This window comes from Stegodyphus dumicola, chromosome 6 (assembly GCF_044657685.1).
Source record: "Stegodyphus dumicola isolate Sdum_Otavi_A_Nest chromosome 6, ASM4465768v1".
Classification (NCBI taxonomy): domain Eukaryota; kingdom Metazoa; phylum Arthropoda; class Arachnida; order Araneae; family Eresidae; genus Stegodyphus; species Stegodyphus dumicola.
The window spans coordinates 127,772,760-127,787,328 of NC_140773.1; positions in this window are offsets into that span (position 1 = coordinate 127,772,760).

Consider the following 14,569-nt stretch of genomic DNA (forward strand, 5'->3'; position numbering starts at 1 on the left):
CACGGGCCTCTCGAATACGCACAGAGCGTGCTGACCACTACACTACGAAGACATGTTAAGAAGGCGGGAGAAGTACTTTATAAAGCGAGCTCGAAACAAATACTGTATTTGTTTGAAGATTTCTTTAACTGATTTACTAATTTAACCTCTTGAAAATCGAGGAAAGAAATTTAAGGCACATGTACTGTTTCTGGGAAGAACGGTAAAATAATATTCCAATTAAAATTGGTTAAAAATATATAGTTATCAAATAAATTTGTGAAGAATTTTTTACGAACTTTTCTGATGCCCATATGTAATGTTTATCCGCTATACTCAAATATTAAAGCTTTGCTTTTATTGATATACGAAACACAGAATGTAAATTGGATAAATAATAAAAATTAAATAAATAAGTAAAATGACAAAAATTAAGTAAGTGCTCAAAGCCGAAAAGGAAAAATTATGGGGATTAGAATTTTCAATCACTTTTAGTAAATGGAGGAAGTCTAGTCATTCCACGCTTTGTTTAGAACCTAATTGGAAACGTCAGGAAATTATTTAAAAAAGACGTAAACATAAGAATAAGAAAATCAGCGATGAGACAGATATTAAAGATATGAAAATAGCTTCAACTGAATTCCACAATTAAGGAAAATGAAATTTTCAAATAATGAAAAAGAATAAAGAAATTAAACAGGAAAAGAGAAATGAAACATCAAAGTTACAAATTAAGGCTTTCAGATAGTTGCGACAAAGCAATGAGAAAGAAAAAGATTTAAATTAAAAGAGTAAGTAAGAAAAATTCTGAGCTTAATTACACATAAGGAAGGAAAAGAGTGGTAAATTAAGGGAATGAAAAGCAATAAAACTGCCCCTTCAATTTTACATTCTTTTCAAATACGATGAGTTAGTTAATAGTGGAAAAGTTGAGGAACGAAAAGTTCAAGACAAAAATAAAAATTCATTATTTAAGAAGGAGGGATAGGTAAAGAGAAGATGAAAATAATAAAAAAACGCTAAAGCAGTGAGATACAGTTCAAGAATAATTAAATATCTCTAAGAAATATTGATTCTTCAAATAAAATAATGAAGGAAAAGTTATTAAGATCGGCTCAACTTTGGTTCTCATCAAAATATTGATAGTGCAAAATGCACGCGATTTTCTTTCCTTGAAACTTTGTTATTACAGAATTCCTGAAAATTTCTCAATCGGTGCTGCCTCAAATATAGTAACTATTAAAAGGGTTCAAAACTTGAGTGTTTTAGGGTTTAATTTATTTTTAAAATAGTTATTTTTATTTAGGAACAAGCCTCCTCTTCACTTTTTAATTTCCCACATAGGTTTCCCTGCCAGAATGAGTTTTTAGTATTATGACTTATGCAAATGAGGCTGAAACGAGTATTTAAGCTGAGGTTTGAGTTAGTTCAATATAGGTTTTTTCCGGCCACGTTGTTGCTGTTAATCTAAGCTAAGGTTGTACTACGCGAGTTTGATTCTGTGTTGTTTCGGCTGATTAATTATCTTTATTACTAGTTAGTTTTATATTTTCTGTTTTGAGTTAAAGCCCAAGTGGAGACTTCTTTTCTGCTCAAGAGGGGCCATCTGTAAATATATTTTGATAAAAAAAGTATTTTAACCCTTCTCGTTTAATGGTACTTATATTCAAGAACTCAGCGTGTAGTTGCTACTTAGTTCTTCAGAATTTTAGCGTTCAAGGCACTCTATTTTAGCGAGACTATTACAATGTAACCTGAAAAAACAATGTTAACAAAAAAAGAGGTTGCTAGAACTTTTCTGTGTATGAAAGTATTTTCTCTATAGTTCTATTTGTTTGATTTTTTTTCTGTTTTTTATAATGGTCAAAGGTCTAACATAGCTCACTCTGCATGATGACCCATTGAAGTGTCTGATTAAAATCATTTATTGAATAAATAAAATTATTGTAATTATTTATATTTATATAACAGTATGAAGTATTGTTAAACATAACAATATGAAGTATTGTAAAACATAACAATATGAAGTACGCGTAACTGAAGCTTTAAATGAAGCCGATTTTGAGGTAGACTTTTGAAAATTAAAAGTTTTGGTCTTCATTGAACAGCAAGAGTAAACACACCAGAAAGACCTGTATTCTGATCATCTGTCATTTTTAACGCATTTAAAAGTGCTTCTTCACATCAAAAGAAAATTTACGATAAAGGCGCCAAGAACGTTCTATAGTATTTCTAATCAAAAACAAATTGATTTGTAAGGTACGTTTTGCTAAATATTAGGCTAGGTTATAAATTGCCTAAACATATCTATGGCAACGATTGCTGTTCATAAGCGAATTAGTAGTTTCGTAGTCGTTGTGAGTCGGTGTTTTAATTTGTTCAAATGAAGCACAAAATCCGTTATTTTCAGATCAAAAATAATAACTGTGCCTATATCATTGCATACCATTCTAGTTATACTTTTTCACAGGAAAACAAATATATTTATAACTTTAATCTTCTATTTTATAACGTGACGTTTTGAATTAGCGTTTCAAATGTAGCATGTTGTATTCTTCTGTGACTAACCGTTTTCTTGAAAAATTTCTCATACACAGTTTACTTCATTTTTGTTCTCTCTGTATATCTATTCTCATTATATCGCATTTTTACACATAACATAATTCAAAAGTTGGAGCAAATTTCCAATTACATTTAATAATAATATAATATTTTGAATGTATTCTGTAGTTATAAACCCTTGAAATAAGTATAGAATGATACACACAAGTAGAAGAAAAAATACATCGTCTTTAAAATGATGCATAATTCGGCCGTTCTGGGAGTAGGTTTTAAATAAAAGAATTTCAAGGAAAATTCAATCAAACTGTCTGATTCTGAACATATTGATTTCAGTATCTCAACATACGAGTAATATAAAGCACTTCTCTAAACAAAAATCAGCCGTGTATCAAATGATTTGCTTACTGTTTAGAAGTATGGTATCGTTATATTTTTCTGCTATCTTATAGAGCTGGGAAGGAATCTCAGTTATAAAACGTATCGAATAAATTCCAGCGTTAAAATTTGCTTAAAGATTGAGGTTCAGCTGATAAATAAGAAGTAAATGAAAAGTTCTATAATGTCTTAACCGATAATTTTCTTTACTGAAAACGTCCAGTGATAGAGGGAAGTTATCATCATTTTTACAGGAAAACATCAGTTATCCCTAACAATAGAGAATAATCAGAGGATGCGAACTTATTTCATTTACTTATTTTTCGAGAATAAATGAACTAGCATTATGCGTGTTGCAAAGGTACGTGATGTCTACTACTAATGGATAAAGACTCCAGTATTACTGCAGTCCTAACTCTAAAATTCAAAGAGCTTGGAAAATGACATAAATTAATTTTTATCACTTTCTGGCGGCAAACGGATTAAATATTCAATAGATAATAATTTGTTAATATATTATTATATATATTATAATATATAATAATTATTATTATAATCTTTATATTGTGATAATAAGTGAATTTTTAATATTCCAGTAATTCTGATATAGATTTTACGTTAGACATTTAAGTTATGCACCCAATGCATTCGTTTTAGGTGATTATGTATTTGTTTGTTTAGATATTATATATATTTCAGTTTCGGATAATTGAATGAAGCAAAATTTCCTTGACTGCCCCTTTGCATTTTGCATCTAAAAAAAATTCACCTTTATTTTGAAAAAATCATTAATATTAAAATTATAAATATTGCTGACTCTTAACTCTACGTCAGCTACGAAAATAGATATATATTGACATAAGTACTATTATTTTATTTTTTAAATCTTCAGTTAAATGAGAAACATTAGTTAGCTTTGCTGAAATGCTGGTAGTTAAAACTGCGACAACAGGAGGGATGCATTGAATTGACAGGATGTTTACATGAAACGCAGATTATGGAAAGATTTGGAAATGATTAATAGATAGCGCATAATTATGGTAATGATTTGCTTCAATATAATTTCTTAGAACCGAAACAGAAGTAATAAAATAAGCCATCGTCAATACTTTTCACTTGCTTTCAACAGCTGTGGCCTCATCTTGCACCACCATTCATTATTCCACTCCTTTCAGAATTTTTCACAGTGCATTATCGAGTCGTGAATAACATGGCATGGAGTTCAAGTTTATTTATTATATGTAAAGTATTCAGCAAGACCATGACGTTGTTCAACTTTTCTGTCAAAGGCGGAAAATAAATAAAAAGTGAAGAGTATAAAGAGACATTTAAATTGTTTAAATTACATTTCTTGGCCGTCTTTATGCGCAGAGGACATAAATTCCGTAGAAGAGAAGACACATTTCCGACTTAACTTCAAAGGATAACTTTAGCATATTCTATTGAGGGCAATCTTTCTGAATGTAAGGCAGTCATAGAGGTTTGGATATGAAACTATTAGTTCTAAAAAGGATTGAAAGGGTTTATTTTATTCTAACCAATTATTTTAAAGGTTAAAGTTAGCTCTCTAGTTCTGTGTTCGGCACCCTTTATTTTATATTGATATTCTCTGGTTTGGCTTTTCTGTGTGCAGCCGACTTAGCGTTAGTTAAGCTAAGGAGCCAATCATTAGATATCTTAATTTACTAGTGATTTGTTACATTTTTATTTTCTGTTAATTTACGTAGCCAAAGTTTGTGGTGATTATGAAGTGCGTGCGTATGTTCATTTTCGTTTAAAATAAAAATGTTATTTTAAACCTTCTTCCGCAGTTTAATTTTCAAAAGACATACGGAGAATTCACTTCTTCTTCTTCCATATAGGGTCGAGTATTGTATGTTACCAAAGACTACACATACACTCTATAGGATAAACTCGCCAACAAGAAGAAACAATCCATCCACTTTATAAAATGGAAAGACAGATATCTTGTACATATGCCTGTTACGAATTCTACGTACATTTCAAAAGTCCGACATCAAAGATTAGAGTTTTTTGCAAAAAACAGCCTATCTCTGTTCGTTTGGTTCGAAATCATATACACTGGTGAAATAAATTAAGAGAATTTGTATATTTTATCGAATTGCATGAAAAAAACTGAAGGAAAACCACTGCTTCTAGATAAAAATGCAAATCTTGTACGGCAAATATGTAAGCGTACACGTGTGTGTAGGCGAAACCAGCAGAACAACATGCTTTATAAGCGCGTTTAGGGTAAGGCGAATTGCGTTCGCTAGCACACGTCGGCGAATTCCTTGGTGCTATCTTGCAGCAATCGGTTAAATTCACATCGGAACAGTAAAAAGGAGTAACCACCAACGTTTAATTAAGAGACAATAACACGCCGAATAAATACTAATTCAGAAGTCAAACAACAAAAATCAGCGTTATATTTACAAAATTTTCACAGGACTAGTTTCGATGGTTTTACCGAATCTGAGGATGGTGGTTCTGTAAAACCATCGAAACTAGTCCCGTGAAAATTTTGTAAATATAACGCTGATTTTTGTTGTTTGACTTCTGAATCACCAACGTTTAGATGATGGAATGAGGTGGCGAATTGTGGGGAGGCTAGAGACAGGCCAATCGCAAATCCAGATATGCAGAGAGTTTAATTTAACTCCCAGCGTCGTGTGTAAGCTATGGAAACAGTTCCAGGATACTGGATCCATCGAAAGAAAGCCTGGGAGAGGTCATCCAAGAGCCCCTACGGCCAGAGAAGATCGCTATTTGTCCATTTTAGCGAGGCTTAACAGAGGAGCTACAGCTTCTCAGCTCTCTCGGGACCTGTATGCAGCCACAGAAACCCGTGTAACAAGGGTGACTGTTTCCAACAGACTGAATGAGAGAGGGTAGTTTGCCAGAAGACCGGCTGTTTGCATCCCGCTCACGTCTACGGACAGGAGAGTTCAATTAGCATGGTGCAGGTAGCATAGTGATTGGAGTACGGGCGACCATTCTGTTCCCCGACGAGTCCCGTTTTAGCCTAAACACCGATTCTCGCTGTACTTTCATATTGAGAGAACCAGGGACCCGCTATCTACCCTCCACTGCCCACGAAATCAACAATTATGTCTGTGGCGGTGTAATAGTCTGGGCAGGCATTATGTTGGATGTCCGCACACATCTCCACGTCTTTGACAGAGACTCTGTGACTGGTGTGAGGTACAGGGATGAGGTCTTGGAGTCCTATGTTCGCCGGTTCTAAGATTTACATGAAGATACATATTGGAGCGTTCTGAAATTTGTTATCTTTTTTTGAGCGATAATATAATACCGCCAAATTTGGTTTACAAACTTTGTTAAAATTATTTGAAAGTATGAATGGACTGATTTAAAAACAAAATGCAGGCGGGACGAGGGAGGGTGTTGAGAAGTCCCGAAGCATTTTTGTTCTTTCTTTTGACTTTTTCACTTCCCTTACCCCTTTCTCTTTATACAAGCGTCAGGCTGTGCAGCCTTGAAAAGGAGATCCCACATCTAAATAAGATTGAGAGATCTCAACTTCTTCAAAATAGTTAACTAAATAAACTATTTTTAATATAAATAATATTTAATTGATAAATTATTTTAAAATAGAAGCATTTTAACGTATATTAAAAATCTTTGAAGTCGCAAAAAATAGCTTAAGAAAATGAAAGATGTAGCAAAAACTTCCGAAAATAGCAAATACTGAAATTTTAGTAGCACAAGTTTGTCAAAACTCGCAAATTTCCGCAAAATCGCACGATCTGGGAACACTGCTCCACACGCCGAGAGATCCTTACTGGTTTCCCACAAGGTTCATTGATCGCACCGACCCTTTTCTTTCTCTATACGAACGACATTCCACACAACTCCCTCACTATACTTGCATTATACGCAGATGAAAATGCAATCCTCCACCAAAATGCTTCGATGGTCTCAGTAGTACATGCATTACAAGAACACATCCACGCACTAGAGTTCCGGATGATCAAGTGAAGAATTAAAACCAATATGGAAAAATCCGAAGCTGTGTTCTTCACTAATAAACGAAAAATCGACTTAAACATCACTCTATGTTTGTATAATACTAGTGTCTTCTGGGCCAGGCAAGTCAAAAACCTCGGTGCAATTTTGAATCAAAGACTCACATGGACCTCACACGTGGCATATAGCTTGACTAGTTTAGGGTACTAAAGCTTTACTCAACCCTTTAATCGCCCGAAACTCCGCTCTTTCTGTAGAAAACAAGGTACGCATGTATAAGACCCTATTGCGGCTCATCTTAACTTATGCCTGTCCCGTCTGAGGTTTCGTCTGAGATTCTAAGATGAAAAACATTTAGCAAATTCAAAATGTTACATTAAGGCAAATAGCAAACTGTCAATGGTACATTACAAGTGATGAAATTCGCAATGAGCTGGATGTTTACAAAATTGATATTTGTATTGTTAGAATTGCTAAGAAATTCATCAAAATTATCAGAAAAGTAAATAATACTTCAATGCTTCTTACGAATTATAATTACTTTGATCAAAGAAACAGAAAACGACCGGATGCGGTCTTATTGCACTTAAACTAATTCAGTTAACGTAATTTGTATTTTAGTGTATTTCATTCTATGTTCCAATTTCTTTCGGGAATTATACATTAAATTTAAGTAATCTGCATAAGCTCCTCTCCCCATCCAATGCCAGGCTTGTTTGGAAGTGTACTCTCTTTCCAGTTACGCCATTGGCTCTTTAGTGCTCTGACCAGTTAGTTCCGCCTCCTCGGACTTCGATGCTTACTCACTCATTTAGGACTGTGACCACGTTGCTTCGAAACTCAGACTACAATATGTCATATTATTGCCTGGTATCCACAAGTAGAACAATAGTTAATCTATTGCCTTTACATGGACCTATTTCCGCAGAGTAACTCTATATTTGAAGACTTATAATCACGCATAACACGAGAATTAGTATATCTGATGGTTCTCACTTCGAAATAATGACATGTTATGCAATTGCTATCTGTTCTACTCAGTATGCGGCTATTGCTCAGGAGCCTGATTCAAGTGTCGCTTGCACCGAAATCTTCACCCTTGCATCATTCGTAAGTGTTATCAGAATAATAAATGTGATATTTATATAGCTTGTTTAATATTATTGTAATTGCAATGTATTTATGTCTTTAAATAAAACTTAAATTTAAAACTGCTTCTTCATTTAATTTAGAAAAAATGTCCAAAATACGTATAAAAAGACGGAGAATTGATTTGAAAGCGACATATAGTTATGTAGGACATATAGTTATGTAGACCAACGTCCTCCTTCGAATGATTGCGCAGTTCACTCTGTCTTAGCATTCGGAATCCAAAGGTTCTTTCTCCTACGGCTTGGCTCTACATTTACTCGATGACGTATTCCCATAGTTATATTCATATTCTTTTACGCATGGATTATTTTCTATCCAAAAATTCTTTTACGCATGGATTATTTTTAATATTATGATTTATATAGAGAAGATGAATTTGAATTTCTTTTAAAAACATTTGCGTAATATCAAAATTCTCTTCCGTTATCTTACAGCAATTGCTTAAAATTGTTTTCCACATTAATTTTTTAAATCCAATTTCTTCATTGTAAGAATACGAAATTTCTTTCCGTGCCTCATTTGTATATTTCTTCAGTTTCATTAAATAATTTATGCTTAGTTTTCATCTTTCTCCTTCCGTGTGCTAATATGATGACTTTTTAGTTTCAGCTTTCCGTTGCTGCACTTTTGCTTACGCTTTGAGATATTTTACATATTTTGAATCAAGATTTTATATGCTCTACATTTTAATCCTAATATAATAGCACAAGAACATTCTAAAAATTTTCATTATCTTCTTTACTGTGTTTTATTACATAACTCGTCATGAAGCTGTGTAGCATACGTATAGAAAAATTCATATTAATAGAATTTTGAGTAAATTTGTTTTTAAATAACCTATAGTAATTAAGACACAATAACACGCCGAATAAATACTAATTCAGAAGTCAAACAACAAAAATCAGCGTTATATTTACAAAATTTTTTCTCCCCCTCCCCTGCTTTAGCTCGATGTGTTCCCCTTATCTTGTTTTTGCCGCTAAGATTTCAACCGCAACTATGCTGATTCACGCTAGATTAAGCCCTAGTTGATCAGAATCCTAGTTGAAAAAAAAAAATCTCAAAGATTCATATCTTAACGTCGCATCAAAGGACTTGTTGAAGTTTTTTATACTCTCACCGAGCATCACAGGTTACCAGTCTGCTCTTGGACTCACGCCTACAAACACATTTTTTATTTATTTATTTATTTTTGTCTTTTTAACTTTACTATTGAGCATCACTTTTTTCGCAATTACGCCACATAAAATTCAAGACAAAAGTCATATAATACTTAAAAAGCGCATGTCTTTGTAATTCACGATGGTGTTAAGGTTTGCCGTAAATTTTTTGTATTTGAATATTGTTTCTTTGAAAACTAGCCGCTCGAGCATCCAGCCTTCTATAACTATGATTAAGTGCATAATGATTTTGATAAAATGTGCATAATGATTTTAACGAGTCCAAGTCAAGTCATTATATAAAATTATTTAATATTCCGAATTAGACATCTATTGATTTCAATGCATTTTTATTTAAATCAGCAAGGTTAAAAAGTAAAAACAAATTATATTTTAGAACTGCGTTTGTTGCTTTTCAGTCATTTGAAATATATCAAAAATAATCAAAAATGTAGAAAAGAACGTTAAGTAGCAGATTAATATTAGAAAAAGTCTAGATGAAGTAATCTTAAAATTAAGTAGAGAATCTTAGGCAGTTATGTTAGGTTTGAAATAACAGATAAAAGTTGAGGTAATATCTTCAAAAAATGTTAAACTCCCAAAATTAAACTATTTTATAACTTTTAATTATCTTTTTAAACCAGTGTGTACAGTAATCGCAAATTTGTCAAATGCTCAAAAGTTGTAACACTTAAAATCTTCAGAAGATATTTCAATATGTAAAGGTAATAATTTAAGTTTCAATTGTCTTTCAGACATGCATAAGGTTAAAAATTGTGTAAGTGCACTTAAATAAAAGCATTCGAGAAACCTCATCACAGTGTACTACATATAGAGGATTTAAAAAGACCGAAATATAAATCCTTTCCTTCTTTACAAGCTAATACAATTATTGTTTAACCCCTTAACTGCCGCGGGCGTATATATACGCCTTGCTCAGCCGATGGGTTAACTGCCCCAGATGCGCCCAGATGCGCAGCCGATGCGTCACTATGACTAACTTTGCGAATAATTTTAGGTGTAGCAGCGCAAAGCAAATGATAGCAGTTTGGAAGGACGTATATATACGCCTGGGGTAGTTAACGCATCGGCTGAGCAAGGCGTATATATACGCCCGCGGCAGTTAAGGGGTTAAACGTTTGAGCGGACATATCCAACTACAGAGTAAAAATAATCGCCAAAATCGACTGTTATTAGTGTGAGCGCTTCGAAACCCTAAGCATAATCATGTTTTACTCTATTCTGAAGTTATTAAAGTTCATAACGCAAAGAGTTAGTAAAATGCAGATATTTGTTGAACACTGGAAGTCAAAGGTAATTTAAAACTAGGGAGTGAGGAAAAGGTTGAGTTTGATCGTGAAAAATAGTTCAGTTTCATGTTTAGGCGCATTTATCACTATGACTAATACAGAAGTTGATTCATTGCTTATTCCTCATTTCCTTTGTGACTTTAAAATTTCTATTACTACTTTTGTAACAGAAAATATCGGTGACGATTCTCCTTTTGTGTCGTTACCTGAAAATATTTGTGATAATTTTAGTGATTTGGATTTAGCGGAACCATCATTTTTAAAATCAAGCAGAATTGACATTTTACTTGGTATAAGTCGGAAGTGGGTTTTAACTTTAGCCCTTTCCGGCACGCTACCTCTTAAAGTCCTTAAAGTCGGAAGTTTGATAAAAAAAAAAAAAAAAGTAGGCAGTTTAATTAGGAGTACACAAGTAAAATTTTATGAAAATAGCACTTATCGTTTTAATTCTGTGTGCCCAAAGTGGCACACTGATTGAATAGAGCTTCGAAAAGAGTGCTGAAACGAGCATTGTTATCAATGAACTGAATCGATGAGATACAGAGAAACAAAGAATACAGATTCTCAGTTGTCTTAGATTATCGGTGATCCCGGTCTGGGCACACCTAGGGTTCGCCGTTTGATTTTAGGCAATATTTAAAGGTAAAAATTTAAAACTAATATAGAATAAGGAGATTATCATACAGCCAAAAAATAATATAGAAATTTCTTTTAAAACAATTCCTTTTATACCCTAAAATTATCTGGAAGATTTCTTTGAAAAATGAGGGTCTTAAAAATTTAAACATGGCTAAAATATATGGACTGGTTTGTGTTGAGCTGCCATCTACTATAAATAAAGAAGGTTCAGAATAACCTATAGTAATTAAGACACAATAACACGCCGAATAAATACTAATTCAGAAGTCAAACAACAAAAATCAGTGTTATATTTACAAAATTTGCACACTACTAGTTTCGATGGTTTTCCGAACCACCATTCTTAGCTTCAAAACCGACCTTTGCGGTTTTGCAGCTGAGGATGGTGGTTCGGTCTGACAGAAACTTTCGCTCGATGACCACTAATATTCCTTGGAATCTTGATTACGGAATTTGAGTTCTGTAAACAGGTTCAGGAGTAGAATTCCCAGCTTATGCTTACTATATTGTTTACATTATAGATATTGTTTATTGTTTACATTATAGATAAAAATAGTTACCTAAATTATAATGTAAGCACTTTTTTACAACTCGTATTTTCTGCATTTGTATCGAAATAAACACGTTGAAGAAACAAAGTTATTGCATAAGAAAATGAGCATTATACAGCTTGAAAATTTAAGATACTGTTTTACATTCTCATATTTAAAAAAAATTAAAAATAGATAAAAGCAAAGATTTCTTTATATATGATAAGTTTCGATATGTTTCACCAGTATGTTATGTCATTCAATATAAAACTTAAACATGAGTACAGTATATATTATACTTGAGTACAGAGTATCCAGACATTAAACTTGAGTATAAAGTATCCGGACATTATACTCGGTAATCAAGAATTAATAAAAATTAATGACAGTTGAGTTAGCTAGAAATTTAGAAACCCAGAACTATATAAATCGATATTCGTAATCGGAGTCATCTGTGGCTTTCTGTTTATATCTATAGTATTAGAAATGGTAAAAGCCAATTTAAATGATAAAAGGCAAAATTAAATCAATTTAAAAGTGTATTGCATTTTAGACTCTTGAAATAGAAGCAGAATAACATTTTTTAGGGTAAAAGGAGACGCAAATGCATATGTACTCGAGTGGGAATAGGTTTGCAATATTAGATGATTTTATTTGTTCTTGAAATAGTTACAACAGAAACTGCACAGGAATTCTATTTGTCAACAGAAGTGTGTATCAAATATGCAACCTTAAATAACTGAAATCTAAAAAGTATTAAAATTTCGCGAGGTTAAAGACTAACATAAATTGTTCATCATTACCTCACAATAAAAATAAATAACCTCAGAAATAGAAAATGTTGAAAAATAAACATTTTAATTAAATGACATGATAAATATTAAATCATTTAAACAATTTTTAATTTTTAAATGATAAACATTTTAATTAAATGTTACCAGTTAACATCTTTTAACTGATATATAGATTCAAACCAATTATAAATATTATTTTTAAATCACCTTCGTCAATATATAAGGTATTTCTCACGCTTTCTTAGCATGCCTTCGTAGTGTAGCAGTCAGCACGCTGGGTGCGTATTCCAGAGCTCCATGGTTTGATTCCCGGCAAGGGCGTTTCATCTCTCCTGCTTTCAATTAACCTCATGTCTCTAAAGTGGCGCCCGAACTAAAAGGGGGATGGATGATGATTCTCCGCACCTAGGAATTGGCGATTGGGTTCCCTAAAAATCCCAATCGCCCTTTAAAAGTTCGCGTATATAAGGTATTTCTCCCGCCTTCTTAGCATGTCTTCGTAGTGTAGTGGTCAGCATGCTGGGAGCGCGTTACCGTCCGTGGTTCGAGTCCCGGTGAGGGCGTTGCTCATTTTTCGTCTCTCCTGCTTCCAATCAACCTAATGTCTCTACAAGTATAAACGTGAACTATGCAAATGCTGCTGAAGGTTTGGAAACAAAAAGGAAGTTTTAGAGCCATTTATGGCGAAACGATGAATAAGGGAGAAGGTGAAATTCTCAAAGCTGAATAGTATTCTGAGAAATCTTGGATGCTTATGCTGGACTACTTTCGTGCAAAAGCAGTATTTTTCTGCTTATTTTATCGCGATGTTTTATGAGTTGTGATGTTACCTTTATGATTCATTGGATTTAAATCACCAGATTAACGCAACGAATACTTATTTTTGTGGTTTTATGCAGAATGTAATAAACAAGCAGTGATCGATCTTCATCTTTTCAAATGGTATCTAAATTCTTCCAGGCAGATTTCTGGAATATGAAATTGACGAGCCAAGAGCTTCTCTCTGTTTCCACACCATGGTCTCTTCTTTTGATTCTGAGCTATATCATGTCTTTACACAGCCGTGAATGAAAACTTTTATCAGGAAAAATAGTTCTAGGGAAAATCCGATAAGAAGTTTCCTTTCTGATGCAGACATTATGCGTATTCGTACCGTCCATAAGTTCGACATCTCGTTATCCATGCAGATTTCTTAACTGATGTCCATTTTCACAGTGATCGGTGATGCCTATTTTCGTGTCTGGGAAAGTCTCACTCATCTATTTTCATTTACATTTTCTTCGATTTAAGCATTTTTTCAGCGGTTACATTAACCAAATGGTCGGGTCTGACTTTTTATTCGAGTAAAGCCATTCTGTGTTTAAACGTGACAACCCACCTCTCACGATGGCAGAGAAAGGTGCTGCATCACCATAGGTTACAGCCTATATGCCTATGATATAATGCGTGCGTTAATGAATATCCTTCGTTTCTTCTCTCGAAAGATGCCACCTTTACGCCAAGCCAGTTTTTATTATTTTCTTTTCTTTCCTTGTCAGAAACACTATCGCTGAATAAGGCTTGATATTTTTAATATTAATAGATACCATCGACTGACATCATTCGGCTACCTTTCACAAATCAAATAATTCCTATCGTGTATACTTCATTTTTTTACACTTCCTAAAGATGATGCAATCATTTTACCACATTTCGTCATCCCACAAATATTGCATCATACATAATATTTTTAACGCAGTTTCGACTACATAAAACAACATAATTTGATTCAAAACTTTCAGAAATCATGTTAAAATAACTTAAGCTAGTAAGTAAAAGCTAGGTGCTTAAGCGCAGAATGATACTCAACGCTTAAATGTCATGGATTGAAAAGTGGACTTCATTCTTTCAGGGTCGAGAAGAAAACAAGCTAAACTGGCTTAAAATGAATGTAAAGTTACAGCAAATCTGAAATTTTGCAAATATTTATTGAATTAATATCAAAATGTCTCTGCTTCTTTGCTTTCGCTGGATAATCCAGAATCCCAAACTTAATCATCTGATGTCTTTCATAAGTGCTACGAATGCGAATGATAAAA